The following is a 14,559-nucleotide window of genomic DNA, read 5'->3' as shown; positions in this document are numbered from 1 at the left end:
AAAAATTGGCGTTGGTATTCAGATTCTAGATGTTGTAAGCGTTTGAGCCTGTCTTTTTTAAGAAAAGAAGCGGTAGAAATACACTTGCCCCTAATTACTGGTTTATGAGCCTCCCATAAAAGAATAGGAGAGATATCTGGGGTGGCGTTGTGGATGAGATAGTCACGTAGTGCTACCTCTATATCAAGTAGAAAGGATTGATTCGTTAAGTGCTTATCATTCATACGCCAAAATCTTTCTCTAGGTCTTGGTATAAGTGAGGAGATGGAGGTGATCACTGCACAATGATCAGACCAAGTAATTGGGTGAATAATGGATCGAAGTAAGATTGGGGAGGACGCTATAGGGATAAATATATGATCTATTCTAGAGAATGAATTATGGGGGTTAGAATAAAATGAGTAATTTTTCTTAGTAGGATTACATTCTCGCCAGGTATCTAGAATGGAGTACTGCTACAGTAAGGACCAAAATTGGGTCGATAATGATTGGTGGTCTGGCGTGTACGGGGATCTATCAATAGATGGATCAATAACTAAATTAGAGTCCCCACACATAATCAGGGTACCTTTAAGGTGGGTTTTGATCACTTGAAAGAGATGGGAAAAGAAAGGGATAGGGTTAGAGTTGGGGGCATAATATGAGACTAAGGTTACATCAGATTCTTGGAGGGAGCCTGTCAAGATAATATAACGTCCCTCAGGATCCTTGATAGCAGAAGTAAAAGTGAATGGGAGGGAACGATGGAGAGCCAGGAGGACCCCCGGTGTTTCGTAGCTGCGGAGGCTGTATATACAAGGGGCTAATTGTTATGAAAGAATTTAGGAGTATTATGCGCAGAAAAATGCGTCTCTTGTAGTGCTACTATACCTGCCTGCAGAGATGTAAAGGTGCGAAAAGCTTTGACCCATTTGTTGGGGGAATTTAGACCCTTTACATTCAATGATAGTATGTTCAGGGGGGCCATAAATCAAGGTATGGGTAGAAGATAGATAGGGGTCCGGGATCCCCCCGGGCCAACCGACCACAATGAACAGGAAAAGGAGGAAGAGAGGGTAAACGGAGAGAAAAAGAAAAGTAGTAAGAGAAAGACAAAGAAATAGCTAAGCAACTACGTAAGGCGAACCATAAGTGAGTAGGTATGGGACGAAGAAATCTGAGTCGCCCGACTGTAATGTGCATGGTCTCCACGGCCAGAAGTCTCGCCATAGAGAGAACGCACTGGGTTAGGGGGAGCAGTGACTATTCCCCGCAGCATACCGGGAAGAGTATATCGTGTTCAGCATACGCATAAAGTATAGTAGCCTAAGACAATTCTGATAAATGTATAGAGAATAAACATACAATAAACTCTAATGAACATAAAAAATGGTAAAACATAGTTAGCTTAATAACTAAGCCATTTGACCTTATGTGGAGGAGGGAGGGGGGGGGGAGGGGAGGGAAAAGGAGGAGAAGAAAAAAGAAAAAAAAAAAAGGGGGGGGGGGAAGGTGGGTCATCATCAAGGGTGATCTAGAGAAGAGTTGTTGGATATGAGTATTCAGTATTTTGCAGTTGGTTATTACTTGTAAACCGGGGTCTCCAATGAGAGATATATAGAAGGTGCCCATAAAAATTATAATGTGCCACAGTAGTAAAGGGGGGGGCACACAAGCAACAACGAGGAGAGAAAAAAAAAGGGGGGGGTCAAAGGTCAAAAAATAGGAACAAAATAAGAACAGAAACAAAATTAGGAACAAGAACAAAAACAAAGATTCTCTACACAGAGGATCATTAAACATAGCAGGCTAATCAAGCCGGTAGGTCCGGGATTAAAACCCTCATAAACTAGGGTTAAGATAGATGAGCCATTGGTGGGGCGATAAGTACCATTCAGCGGGGCACAAAGACTCTGGGACTATAGAGGTTTGCGGTGAGAGCCTTCGCCGGCGTGCCCTTACGGATGGATCGTGGTGATCGCAGATCTCTGGGGTCACGCTTGGGGGTAGCTGCATGAGGATAAGGGGTCAGGCGTGCAGGGGTGCGTGGAAGTGCAGTCTCAGATTGTTGTTCTGGAATAGTCAGCTGCAGAGATTCCAAAAGGCGTTGTAGAGCTTCTGGGGAGGTACAAGTGTACTGCTGACCATTGTAGGTAAAGTGAAGAGCAAAAGGAAATCGCCACACATATTTAATTTGGTGTTGAATAAGTACCTGTAACTGCGGTTTCATGGCTCGTCGCTTCGCAATTGTAAGAGGAGCCAGGTCAGTGAACAGTTGGTACATGTGGCCTTGAAAGGTGAGAGCGTCCTCTTTATTACGGGCAGCGGCAAGAAGCTGTTCTTTCGATCTAAAGAAGTGGAGTTTAACAATAATGTCTCTCGGAGGGCCCTCGGGCTGGCGGCGTGCTAGGGCTCTATGTATCCTGTCGAACGCCAAACGTTCGATTGGGATCTCTGGAGAGAGCTCTTGGACTAGGGCCGTGGTAAAAGACTGTAGATCCAATACTGATTCTGGGATGCCACGCAGGCGTAAGTTGGCCCTTCTGGAGCGATTCTCGGCGTCTTCGAGCCGAGATAGCAGTGCTGCATTTTCCTCACGAAGCATTAGCTGCTCTTGGGCATGTTCTTTAAGGGTCATTTCCACATCATCAGCCCTAGTTTCAAGATCAGCAGTGCGCTGTCCTAACTGGCGTATTTCGCGTGTCAGTTTGGTAGTAATTTGTTCCGAAGTCACTTTGAGGGCCTTGTGGAGCATTTTTTCTATATGGGAGAGGAGATCTGATTGTGGCATACCTGGGGTTGGTAGTGCAGGGAAGTCCTCTGGGCTGGGTCCGCATTCCTCATCCATGTCATCGCTGTGTTGGTCAGCCATTTCCGCTGGAGAGCTGGAGCTCTGCGATGCGGCCTGTGCTTGTGCTTTTGCCTCCATCTTGGAAGAGGCCCGCACGAGCGCCTCTTTGATCGGCTTCGGCTTAGCTTTGCCTCTGTGTCCCGTTAAGACCATCCCGGGGGGCGTGCAGTGATCTCTCCGGACCGTACCGGCAGGTTAGGTGTTACTGTTGCCGTCGATGGGATAGTGAAAGCCCGGAACTGCTGCGGGGAATGCGGAGCTCTAACGAAAGGCGTCCATCCCGTCGAGCTGCGCGCATGCGCCCCCCGTAATTACAATTTTTGATGCAATACTTTGCGGCAGGACTCATTCCTACACACCAACTAGAGTATCTGTGAGGGGTTGCTGTGTTGTGGCACCAGCTCCGGTGCCAAAGGCCCAATTTTTCAGCCCCTGTTTAACAGAGACCTGAAATTACAATTTCCGTACCAATACTTTGCAGCAGCGCTGATTCCTGCTCTCCAACTAGAGTTTCTGTGAGATGTTGCAGTGTTGTGGCACCAGTGTCTAATGCCCAATTTTTTTTGGCCCCCCTGTTCAACAGGTGCATGTAATTATAATTCTTGATATAATATTTTACAGCAGGGCCCCGTTCCAGTGCCCACCAAGAGTAACTGTGAGGACTTACAGCATTATGGCACCAGCACCCCCACCACCAAAGGCCCAATTTTTCTACCACTGTTGGTACGTGGCATGTAATTACAATGGCATGGCATGGCAATGACATGGCATGTAATTACAATTCTTGATATAATAGTTCCCAGCAGGCCATTTCAGTGCCCACCAAGAGTCACTTTGAGGGCTTACAGTGTTGTTGCAACACCAACACCTTAGGCCCAAATTTCTGCAGAGCATATAGGGCAGGCCCCTACTTTCAAATATCCAACTTACAAACGTCTCCTACTTGCAAACAGGTGACAACAGGAAGCGAGATTAAATCTACCCTTAGGAAGGGAAATTCTCTCCTGTAAGAGTTGATATTCGAAATACGTGTCTCCTCTCCAGTGATGCTTTATCCCAATCCTTGTTTTACAAAAAATCCCAAATTTTCAAAAAACATTTGTCATTGGGACAGAAAGTGAGGTGAAATCTTCCGAAGAGGTGCACAGACAGCAAAAAAATGTTACAGGGGTGATAATCCTTCCCTATGTTTTCCAAAAAGCTTAAAAATTGATTTTTTGACTGGAACTACACTTTAAAAATTTACCGGTTCAAAATTACAAACAGATTCAACAAACCTACGCAGTCCCTGTCTTGTTTGCACCGCCTGTATACTGCTGTTCTGAGTATATATGGCCTGGCGGCCCCACACCTTTCCTTTTTTTTATTTGGGTATTGGGTTCCCATTAATATCCATACAAGACCCAAAGGGGCTGGTAATGGGCAGGGGGGTACCCATGCCATTTTTCTCAATGATTTTCATCTATATTGCCGGGACAAGATATTACATTAAAACCTCCAGCAGTTTTAAATGACTTTTTTTCCGTTAGAAATGTCATTTTGTGCAGGGACTGTTCTAAACACGAAAAACACGTGCCACTTCACAAGCATACTATAGACACCCCTCAGGCACGATATTTAAAGGAATATTTCACTTTGTTTTTCACTTTAAGCTTCATTAAAATCAGTGCTCCCAAAAAAAGGGACGTTTTTAAAACTTTTTTTGCATTGATACATGTCCCCTGGGGCAGGAGCTGGGTCCCCAAACCCTTTTTAGGATAATAACTTGCATATTAGCCTCTAAAATTAGCACTTTTGATTTTGACTGTTCATGTCCCATTGACTTTAACGGGGTTCTATAGTTTGCGCAAATTTTCGGTCCGTTCGCAGGTTCTGGTACAAACCGAACCGGGGGGGGGGGTGTTCGGGTCATCCCTAGTATTTATTTTAGCTTGATCCGTTCCAGTTCTTCTCTTCATAATAAACTGACAGGCAGGGAGCTGCACTATTTTCACTTGGTGTACTGTGTCCTTTGCACAGTGTGCACCTAAAGCTTTACCTGAATTTAATTGCCGGCGTTCTCATACAAATACAGGCAGCTGCAGTATTTTGTTTTAGTGTCTTTTGCACAGTGTGCACCTAAATCTTTACCTGAATATAATTGGCAGCGTTCTCATACAAATACAGGCAGGGAGCTGCAGTATTTCACTTTATTGACCTTTGCACAGTGTGCACCTTTACCTGAATACAATTGCTGGTCTTCTCATACTAATAACACTACAGGCAGGCAGTTGATTCTGCTAGCTGCAGTATAATCAGTATATATATACGTTCCAGCTTTGTGCAGCTACATCTCCCATCAGGCCATTAGTATGTCTGGAATAGGGATGAGCTTCGTGTTCGAGTTGAACGTATGTTCGACTCGAACATTGGCTGTTCGTGCGTTCGGCGAATTCCGAACGTTTTGGCCGTTCGCGTCAAAATTCGAGTGACGCGCGCGCGGACCATAATGCACTGCGTTGGCGCAGTGCATTGCTGCCCGATGATTGGCCAAGCATGCACTGTGACCTCGCATGCTTGGCCAATCGCAGCGCCGGCAGCGAGGAGAGCCATGATTGGCCACAGGCATCCTGCCTGTGGCCAATCATAGCTCAGGCTGTGTAGTGCACGCCCCACACTATATAAGGCCGCCTTTGAGGCGGCCTCGTTGTAGTGTGTTACTTAGCATCTGAAGCAGTGGGTGTTCTGTGTACCTTCAACACAGTACACACCAATCGTTTTTGGCTGATTTCCTATCTTGCTGCTGTGTAGTGGTTGTTGTCTGTGCCCTGACTGCAGTATACACCACTATATTCACCTCACCTATATAGCTAGTGATCTAGCTTTAACCACTTAACAACTGCCCATTGCCGATTAACGGCTTCAGGGGGGTTGTTTAACTCTGAGAGGCCGTTAATTAACGGCCTCCCAGAATTCTGCTCTCGCGTGCCCTGAGGTGTGCGCACTCGAGAGCATCCGTGACCGCCGGGTCGCATTACGGATCACGGTAAACGGCCGCTCATAGCGGCCGTTTACCACGTGATTGCTCCGTCAAATGACGGAGTGATCACTTGGAAACAAACCGGCGTCATGTTATGACGCCTGTTCCTCCCTACCCTCTCTGTACCGAACGGTACAGCGAAGGGGAAAGAGATCGGTGTCAGCAGCGATGTGGGCTGCATCTGCAGTGCCCACATCGCTGCTCACCGAATTTAACCCCTCAATTCCCTGCCAATACTCTGCAATACCAGTGCATACTCTGCAGTACCCTGCCATTACTCTGCAGTACCCCGCCATTACTCTGCAGTACCCCGCCATTACTCTGCAGTGCAGTACCCTGCCATTACTCTGCAGTACCCTGCCATTACTCTGCAGTAACCCCCATTACTCTGCAGTACCCCCCAATACTCTGCAGTACCCTGCCATTACTCTGCAGTACCCCCCATTACTCTGCAGTAACCCCCATTACTCTGCAGTACCCCCCAATACTCTGCAGTACCCTGCCATTACTCTGTAGTACCCCCCAATATTCTGCAGTACCCTGCTATTACTCTGTAGTACCCCGCCAATACCCCGCCAATACTCTGTAATACCCTGCCATAAATTGCCATACCCAGCCATACTCAGAGATACCCAGCCATACTCGGTGATACCCTGAAATACCCAGCCATAGACGCCCCCCACCCCTCACCGCCCTCCAGTGCTTCTACCAACTCGCCAGTACGATCAAAGCCAGAATCTTTTTTTTATTTTTTATTTCAGGCTTCCTAGCCTAGAGGTGAGATGTGGGGTCATATTGACCCCCCAGATTTCACTGTAAAGAGGACCTGTCACCCCATATTCCTATTACAAGGGATGTTTACATTTCTTGTAATAGGAATAAAAGTGATCAAATATATATTTTTGGGGAAAAAAATGTCAAACTAAAATAAATAAAGTATAAATTAACAATAAAAAAATAAAATAAAAATTAAAGCGCCCATGTCCCCATGTGCTCGCATGTGCCACACATGTGAGGTATCGCCGAGAATGTTAGAGCGAGAGCAATAATTCTAGTCCTAGACCTCCTCTGCAACTCAAAACATGTAACCAGTAAAAAAAAAATTAAAGTGTCGCCTATGGGGATTTTTTAAGTAGCGACGTTTGGCGCCATTCCACGGGCATGTGCAATTTTGAAGAATGACATGTTTGATATCTATTTACTCAGCATAACTTCATCTTTCACTTTATGCAAACATTGGGCTAACAAGTGGTTAATAATAAAGCTTGCAGTCAGTAGTGTTAGGAGATAGTGCGTGCTGTCTGCGTGCTCTGTACCCAGTACATACCGCTATAATATAGGGCAGGCCCCTACTTTCAAACATCCAACTTACAAACATCTCCTACTTGCAAACGCAAGGAGACAGCAGCAAGTGAGATGAAAAAAGATGGACGACAAAACAAATTATACAGGGGTGATAACCCTTCCCTATGTTTTCCAAAAAGCTTAAAGATAGTTTTTTTGACTGGAGCTACACTTTAAAAATGTACCGGTTGAAAATGACAAACAGATTCAACTTAACACAACAAACCTACACAGTCCCTGTCTTGTTTGCACCGCCTGTATACTGCTGTTCTGAGTATATAGGGCCTGGGGGCCACACGCATTTCCTTTTTTTAATATGGGTACGGGGTTCCCCTTAATATGCGTACAAGACCCAAATAGGCTGGTAATGGGCAGGGAGGGCTACCCATGCCATGTTTCTCAATGATTTTCAACCATATTGCAGGAACCAGATATAACATTAAAACCGCAAGCAGTTTTAAATGGTGTTATTTCCGTTTAATGTCATTTTGTGCAGGGACTGTTCTAAACACGGGAAACACGTGGCACTTCACAGGCATACTACAGACACCCCCCAGGCACCATATTTAAAGGAATATTTCACTTTTTTTTTTCACTTTAATCGTCATTAAAATCAGTGCTCCCGCCAAAACGCCCGTTTTTAAAACTTTTTTTTGCAGTGACCCATGTCCCCTGAGGCAGGAGGCAGGTCCCCAAACCCTTTTTAGGACACTATCTTGCATATTAGCCGTTAAAATTAGCACTTTCCAATTCGAACGTTCGAGTCCCATAGACTTCAATGGGGTTCTAACGTTCGTACCGAACGCGGGGGTCGTTCGCAAGTTCTGGTGCGAACCGAACCGGGGGGTGTTCGGCTCATCCCTAGTCTGGAAGGCCAACACGGAGAAGCAGACATTCACAAGCCAATAAAAGAGGGCAAGCGGGCTCTGTGTCTAGAGGCAACAGTGCTGGTCGTGGACACGGTGCATACTCATCAGCACGCGGGCGTGGGACACATTTGTCCTTTTTTTCGGGAGCTGGCCGCTTTGAGCCGTAATATTCCGAAGACTTGGTAGAGTGGATGACCAAGCCATCCTCATCCTCCTCATCCTCTCTCACCCAGGCTCAGGGTACTTTGTCTGGCAAAGCAGCTGCCGATGTGGCTTCTTCCCTCAGCTTAATGGCATCAGTCACTCCTTCCCTAGCCCCACCATGTCCTCCTGAGGAGTCTCCCAAACTGTTTGACCACAGTGTTGGGTACATGCTCCAGGAGGATGCCCAGTGTTTTGAAGGCTCTGATTATGGTACCCAGCTAGAGGAAGGCAGTAACCTGAGCCCAGAGAAAGGGGGTGCTCAAGAAGGACAGCAATCTGGCAGTCATGTTCCCCCAGCTGCAGTATACTGCTAGGTTTGCTCCAGTGATGAGGAGGGTAGGGATGATGAGGTCACTAACTCCACGTGGGTGTCTGATAGGAGAGAGTAGGAGGAGGAGGCACATATCCATCGAGACCGGATGCCCTCCAGGGGCCAGCTTAAGGGCAGCACACCGACTGCATCACACCGCAGAGCTCCACATGTGCAGGGCGCTGCTGTCTCTGCACATTATTCCAAAAGTTCTTTGGTGTGGGCCTGTTTTGAGACAAGTGAATCAGATCACACTGCTGCTATTTGCAACATATGTCTCAAGCGTATCTCGCTTGGCCAAAACATCAGCCACTTGGGCACCACATGCTTGACCAGACATAGGTTGACCTGCAATGCAGTCTGTTGGCAAGCGTACCTTAAAGACCCACACCAAAGAACAAAGCAGACCTCTCCTTGCTCCTCAGCAGCTGGGATCTCCAACCCCACTATACCTTCAGTCCTCTCTGAAACCTGAAGATATGAAGGTGTAGAATTAGGTATGTAACAGCCAAGTACTTGCGGGCAATCTGCTATCGGTACACTGACGTTAGATTTTACCAGGCAAATTTCCCTGCCCCAGCTGCTGCACCACCGAAAGAAGTTCACTCCCAGCCATCCACATGCCCATTGGTTGAATGCTAGCTTGGCTAAATTGCTAGTACTTCAACTGCTGCCTTTTCAGTTGGTAGACTCTGACCCCTTCTGTGAGTTTATGGAATGTGCGCTTCCTCAGTGGCAGGTCCCCAAACACCCTTTTTTCTCACGGAAGGTGATTCCAGCTCTCTACCGGCATGTGGAAGGCAATGTCTTGGCCTCGCTGGACAGGGCGGTCAGTAGCAAGGTGCATATTACCACTGACTCATAGTCCAGCAGGCACGGACAGGGATGTTACCTATCTTTCACGGTGCATTGGGTGATTCTGCTGGCAGCTGGGAAGGATGCAGGACAAGGTTCAGTAGTCTTGGAGGTTGTTCCATCACCACATTTCCAAAATGCTACTACTGGTGATTCTGACACACCTCTCTCCTCCACCCCTCCACTTCATCTTCCTCCATGGTCTCTTCCTGTGCTTTGTCCTCGGAACCAGCGGTGCTCCATGGGTGTTCAAGGGGCTATGCAAGTATGCAGGCAAAAAGATGCCACACGGTGCTTGCACTGGTGTGCTTGGGGGGACAGGAGCCACACTGGGGCAGAGATTCTGTCAGCTCTGCAGGGGTAGGCTGAGAGCTGGTTGACGCCATGCCAGCTTAAGCCAGCAATGATGGTTTGCGACAATGGCACCAACCTCTTCTCCGCCCTCTGACAGGGACAACTGACCCATGTGCCCTGTTTGGCTCACGTCCTTAACTTGGTGGTGCAGGGGTTCTTGGGCACGTACCTGGGCTTACAGATTGTCCTGAGGCAGGCCAAGAAAGTCTGTGTGCCTTTCCACCGATCATTTAATGCCATTGCTTGGCTGGCTGAGCTCCAAAAGGAGTTGAACCTGCCCAACATGCCCACCAGGTGGAACTCAATGTTGGCCATGTTTCAGCAGCTGCAAGCACAGCAGAGGGCCATCAATGAATACATGTGAGACTATGGCACCAGGACAGGGTCATGGGAGCTCGTTTTTTTTCTCACTACGACAGTGGGGCATGATCAGGGATGCATGCACTGTCCTGTCACCATTTGAGGTGGCCACAAGGATGTGAGCAGTGACAGTGCATGCATCATTTACACTGTAGCTCTTGTCCACCTGTTGGAGCACACGCTGCGTGGAATAATGGACAGGGCACTTGAAGCAGAACAGAGGCAGGAAGAGGAGGACTTCCTTGCCTCTCAAGGCCCCCTTTATCCCGACAGTGTTCCTGCTGTCCCACCCATTACACAGGAAGAGGACGAGGAGGAGGAGGCTTGTGTCAGCATGGAGGTGGAGCCTGAAACTCAGCATCAGCAGTCTTTTAGGGATGATTTACAGTCCCAAGAAACCCGTGGATTTGTACGTGGCTGGGAGGAGGTGGCTGCAGATCTTGTCTTCCTTAGTGACCCAGAGGACTCCAGACCGAATGCCTCAGCTAACCTATGCTGCATGGCCTCCCTGATCCTGCAAAGCCTGCGGAAGGATCCTTGTATTCGTCGGATCAAGGAGAGGGATCATTACTGGCTGGCAACCCTCCTTGATCCACATTAAAATGATAAGGTTGCAGACCTTAACTTGCCATCGCAGAGGGAGCAGAGGATGAGACATCTCTGGGAGGCCTTGCAGAAAGGTCTGTGCAACGCGTTCCCAGAGACTGGAAGGTTATAAACTCCTGGTCCTGGACAACGTGTTGCTGAGGCTTCAGTCAGTCACAGAAGGAGTGGTGGAGAAGGTGGCTGTCTGACCGATGCGTTTTAGACAATTTTTTAGTCCGCAGCCCCAAGGTGTTATTGGTTCCAGCAACCATTGCCAGTGTCTGATTTACATGGTGAAGGAATACCTAGGGGCAAGGTCAGACTTGGACATCTTTCCCACCAAAAATTCTCTGGCTTACTGGGTCTTGAGGATGGATCACTGGCCAGAGCTTGCACATTAGCAATTGAGCTAATGGCCTGTCCTGCATCCAGCGTTCTTTCAGAACGCACCTTCAATGCTGCTGGAGGCTTTGTAACCGATCACAGGGTGCGCCTGTCCACCGACTCGGTTGATTGACTGACTTTCATAAAGATGAATCAGTCTTGGATCACCACCAGCTACCAAGCACCTGAAGCTGATGTAACCAAATATATATTTTTTTAAATGTCAGATCCCTGCAAGACTGCCTATGCTGATGCTGAGGGACTGCCCTGTTATGTTGACTGACTAGCCTCTTCCTCCTCAATGATCCTGCTGATAGCTTGGAAGAACATTTTTGGTTCTGGATGATGCCACCAGCCCAATTTATTAGGCCCTGTTTAACAGGGGCATGTAATTAAAATTTTGGATGCAATGCTTTGCAGCAGGGCTCATTCCTGCACTCCAACTAGAGTATATGGGAGAGGTTGCAGTTTTGTGGCACCAGCACCAGTGCCCAAGGCCCAATTTTTCTGCCCCTGTTTAAAAGGGGCATGTAATACAATTTTTGATGTAATGCTTTGCAGCAGGGCTCATTCCTGTACTCAAACTAGAGTATCTGGGAGAGGTTGCAGTGTCGTGGCACCAGCAAGCAGTGCCTAAGGCCCAATTTTTCAGCCCCTGTTTAACAGGGGCATGTAATTACAATTCTGATATAATATTTCACAGCAGGGCCCGTTCCTGTGCCCACCGAGAGTAATCGTGAGTGTTGTGGCACCAGCAACACCACCACAACCACCAAAGGCCCAATTTTCCTACCACTGTTCAACAATAGCATGTAATTACAATTCTTGATATAATCGTTCACAGCAGGGAACTCCAGCGCCCACCAAGAGTCACTTTAGGGCTTACAGTGTTGTGGCAACACCAACACCTTAGGCCCCCATTTCTGCAGAGCATATAGGGCAGGCCCCTACTTTCAAACATCCAACTTACAAACGTCTCCTACTTGAAAATGGAAGCAGACAACAGGAAGTGAGATGAAAAAAGACAGACAGCCAAAAAATGATACAGGGGTGATAACCCTTCCCTATGTTTTCTAAAAAGCTTAAAAATAGATTTTTTAACTGGAGCTAAACTTTAAAAATGTACCAGTTCAAAATTACAAACAGATTCTACTTAACACCACAAACCTACACAGTCCCTGCCTTGTTTGCACTGCCTGTATACTGCTGTTCTGAGTATATAGGGCCTGGGGGCCCCACACCTTTCCTTTTTTTAATTTAGGTACGGGGTTCCCCTTAATATCCGTACAAGACCCAAAGGGGCTGGCAATGGGCAGGGGGGCTACCCATGCCATTTTTTTCTCAATGATTTTCATCCATATTACTGGAACCAGACATGACATTAAAACCGCAAGCAGTTTTAAATGACTTTTTTTCCGTTAAATGTCATTTTGTACAGAGACTGTTCTAAACACGGGAAACACGTGCCACTTCACAGGCATACTATAGACGCCCCCCAAGCAACATATTTAAATGAATATTTCACTTTTTTTTACTTTAATCATCATTAAAATCAGTGCTCCTGAAAAAACTTCAGTTTTTAAAAACAATTTTGCCATTGACCCATGTCCCCTGGGGCAGGACCTGGGTCCCCAAAATCCTTTTTAGGTCAATATCTTGCTTATTAGCCATTAAAATTAGCATTTTTTATTTTGAACGTTCGAGTCCCATAGACTTCAATGGGGTTCTAAAGTTTGTACAAATTTTCGGTCCGTTCGAAAGTTCTGGTACAAACCGAGCCGGGGGGTGTTCGGCTCATCCCTAATGTTGAGTGACTATCCTGTTATGCTGAGTGACTATCCTCTTCCTCCTCAATGATCATGCTGATAGCTTATAAGAACATTTTTGGTTGTGAACGCCACCACCAGTGGCTAAGGACCTATCTTTCAGCCCCTATTTAACAGGGGCATGTAATTATAATTTTTGATGCAATATTTTTCAGGAGGGTTTGTTGCTGCGCTTCAACTAGAGTATCTGTGAGGGGTTATATAGTTACATAGTTAGTCAGGTTGAAAAAGACACAAGTCCATCCAGTTCAACCTTAAAAACAAATAAATAAAATAAAAAATAATCCAATATACCCAATTTTATGCCCACAATTGATCCAGAGGAAGGCAAAAAAAAAACAGCATAGCATGCTCCAATTTTCTACAGCAGGGGGAAAAAAATTCCTTCCTGATCCCCCAAGAGGCAATCAGATTTTCCCTGGATCAACTTTACCTATAAATGTTAGTACCCAGTTATATTATGTACATTCAGGAAAGTATCCAGGCCTTTCTTAAAGAAATCTACTGAGCTGGCCAGAACCACCTCTGGTGGGAGTCTATTCCACATTTTCACAGCTCTTACTGTGAAGAAACCTTTTCATATTTAAAGATGAAATCTCTTTTCCTCTAGACGTAAAGAGTGCCCCCGTGTCCTCTGGGTTGACCGTATAGAGAATAACTCAACACCAAGTTCACTGTATGGGCCCCTTATATATTTGAACATGTTGATCATATCCCCCTTATTCTCCTCTTCTCTAGAGTGAATAAATGTAGTTCCTCTAATCGTTCCTCATAGCTGAGCTCCTCCATGCCTCTTATCAGTTTGGTTGCCCTTCTCTGCACTTTCTCCAGTTCCCCAATATCATCTTTGAGAACTGGTGCCCAAAACTGAACTGCATATTCCAGGTGAGGTCTTATTAATGATTTGAACAGGGGCAAAATTCTATCTCTCTCTCTGGAGTCTATACCTCTCTTAATACAAGAAAGGACTTTGCTCACTTTGGAAACAGCAGCTTGGCATTGCATGTTGTTATTGAACTTATGATCTACCAAAGCCCCCAGATCCTTCTCCACTATGGATTTCCCCAGTTGTACAGTTGTGTTGTGGCACCAGCACCGGTGCCTAAGGCCCAATTTTTCTGCCCCTGTTTAACAGGGGCGCATAATTACAATTTTTAAATCTAAAATTTCACAGCAGGGCTCGTTCCTGTGCTCAACAACAGCATCTGTGAGGGGTTACAGTGTTGTGGCACCAGCACCAGTGCCTAAAGCCCAATTTTTCTGCTCCTGTTTAACAGGGGCATGTAATTACAATTTTTGCTGTAATATTTTGCAGCAGGGTTCATTCCTGCACTCAACTAGAGTATCTGTGATGGGTTGCAGTGTTGTGGCACCAGCACCAGTGCCTAAAGCCCAATTTTTTCTGACCCTGTTCAACAGGGGCATGTAATTACAATTCTTGATATAATATTTCACAGCAGGGCCCATTCCAGCACCCACCAAGAGTGACTGGGAGGGCTTACAGTGTTGTGGCAACACCACCACACCACCACCAAAGGTCAATTTTTCTGACCCTGTTCAATAGGGGCATGTAATTACAATTCTTGATATAATATTTCACAGCAGGGTCCATTCCAGAA

Source organism: Lithobates pipiens, unplaced genomic scaffold (genome assembly GCF_037356315.1).
Source record: "Lithobates pipiens isolate NorthernLeopardFrog02 unplaced genomic scaffold, aLitPip1_a1.2 Scaffold_16, whole genome shotgun sequence".
NCBI lineage: Eukaryota > Metazoa > Chordata > Amphibia > Anura > Ranidae > Lithobates > Lithobates pipiens.
This window is presented reverse-complemented; position numbering follows the sequence as displayed.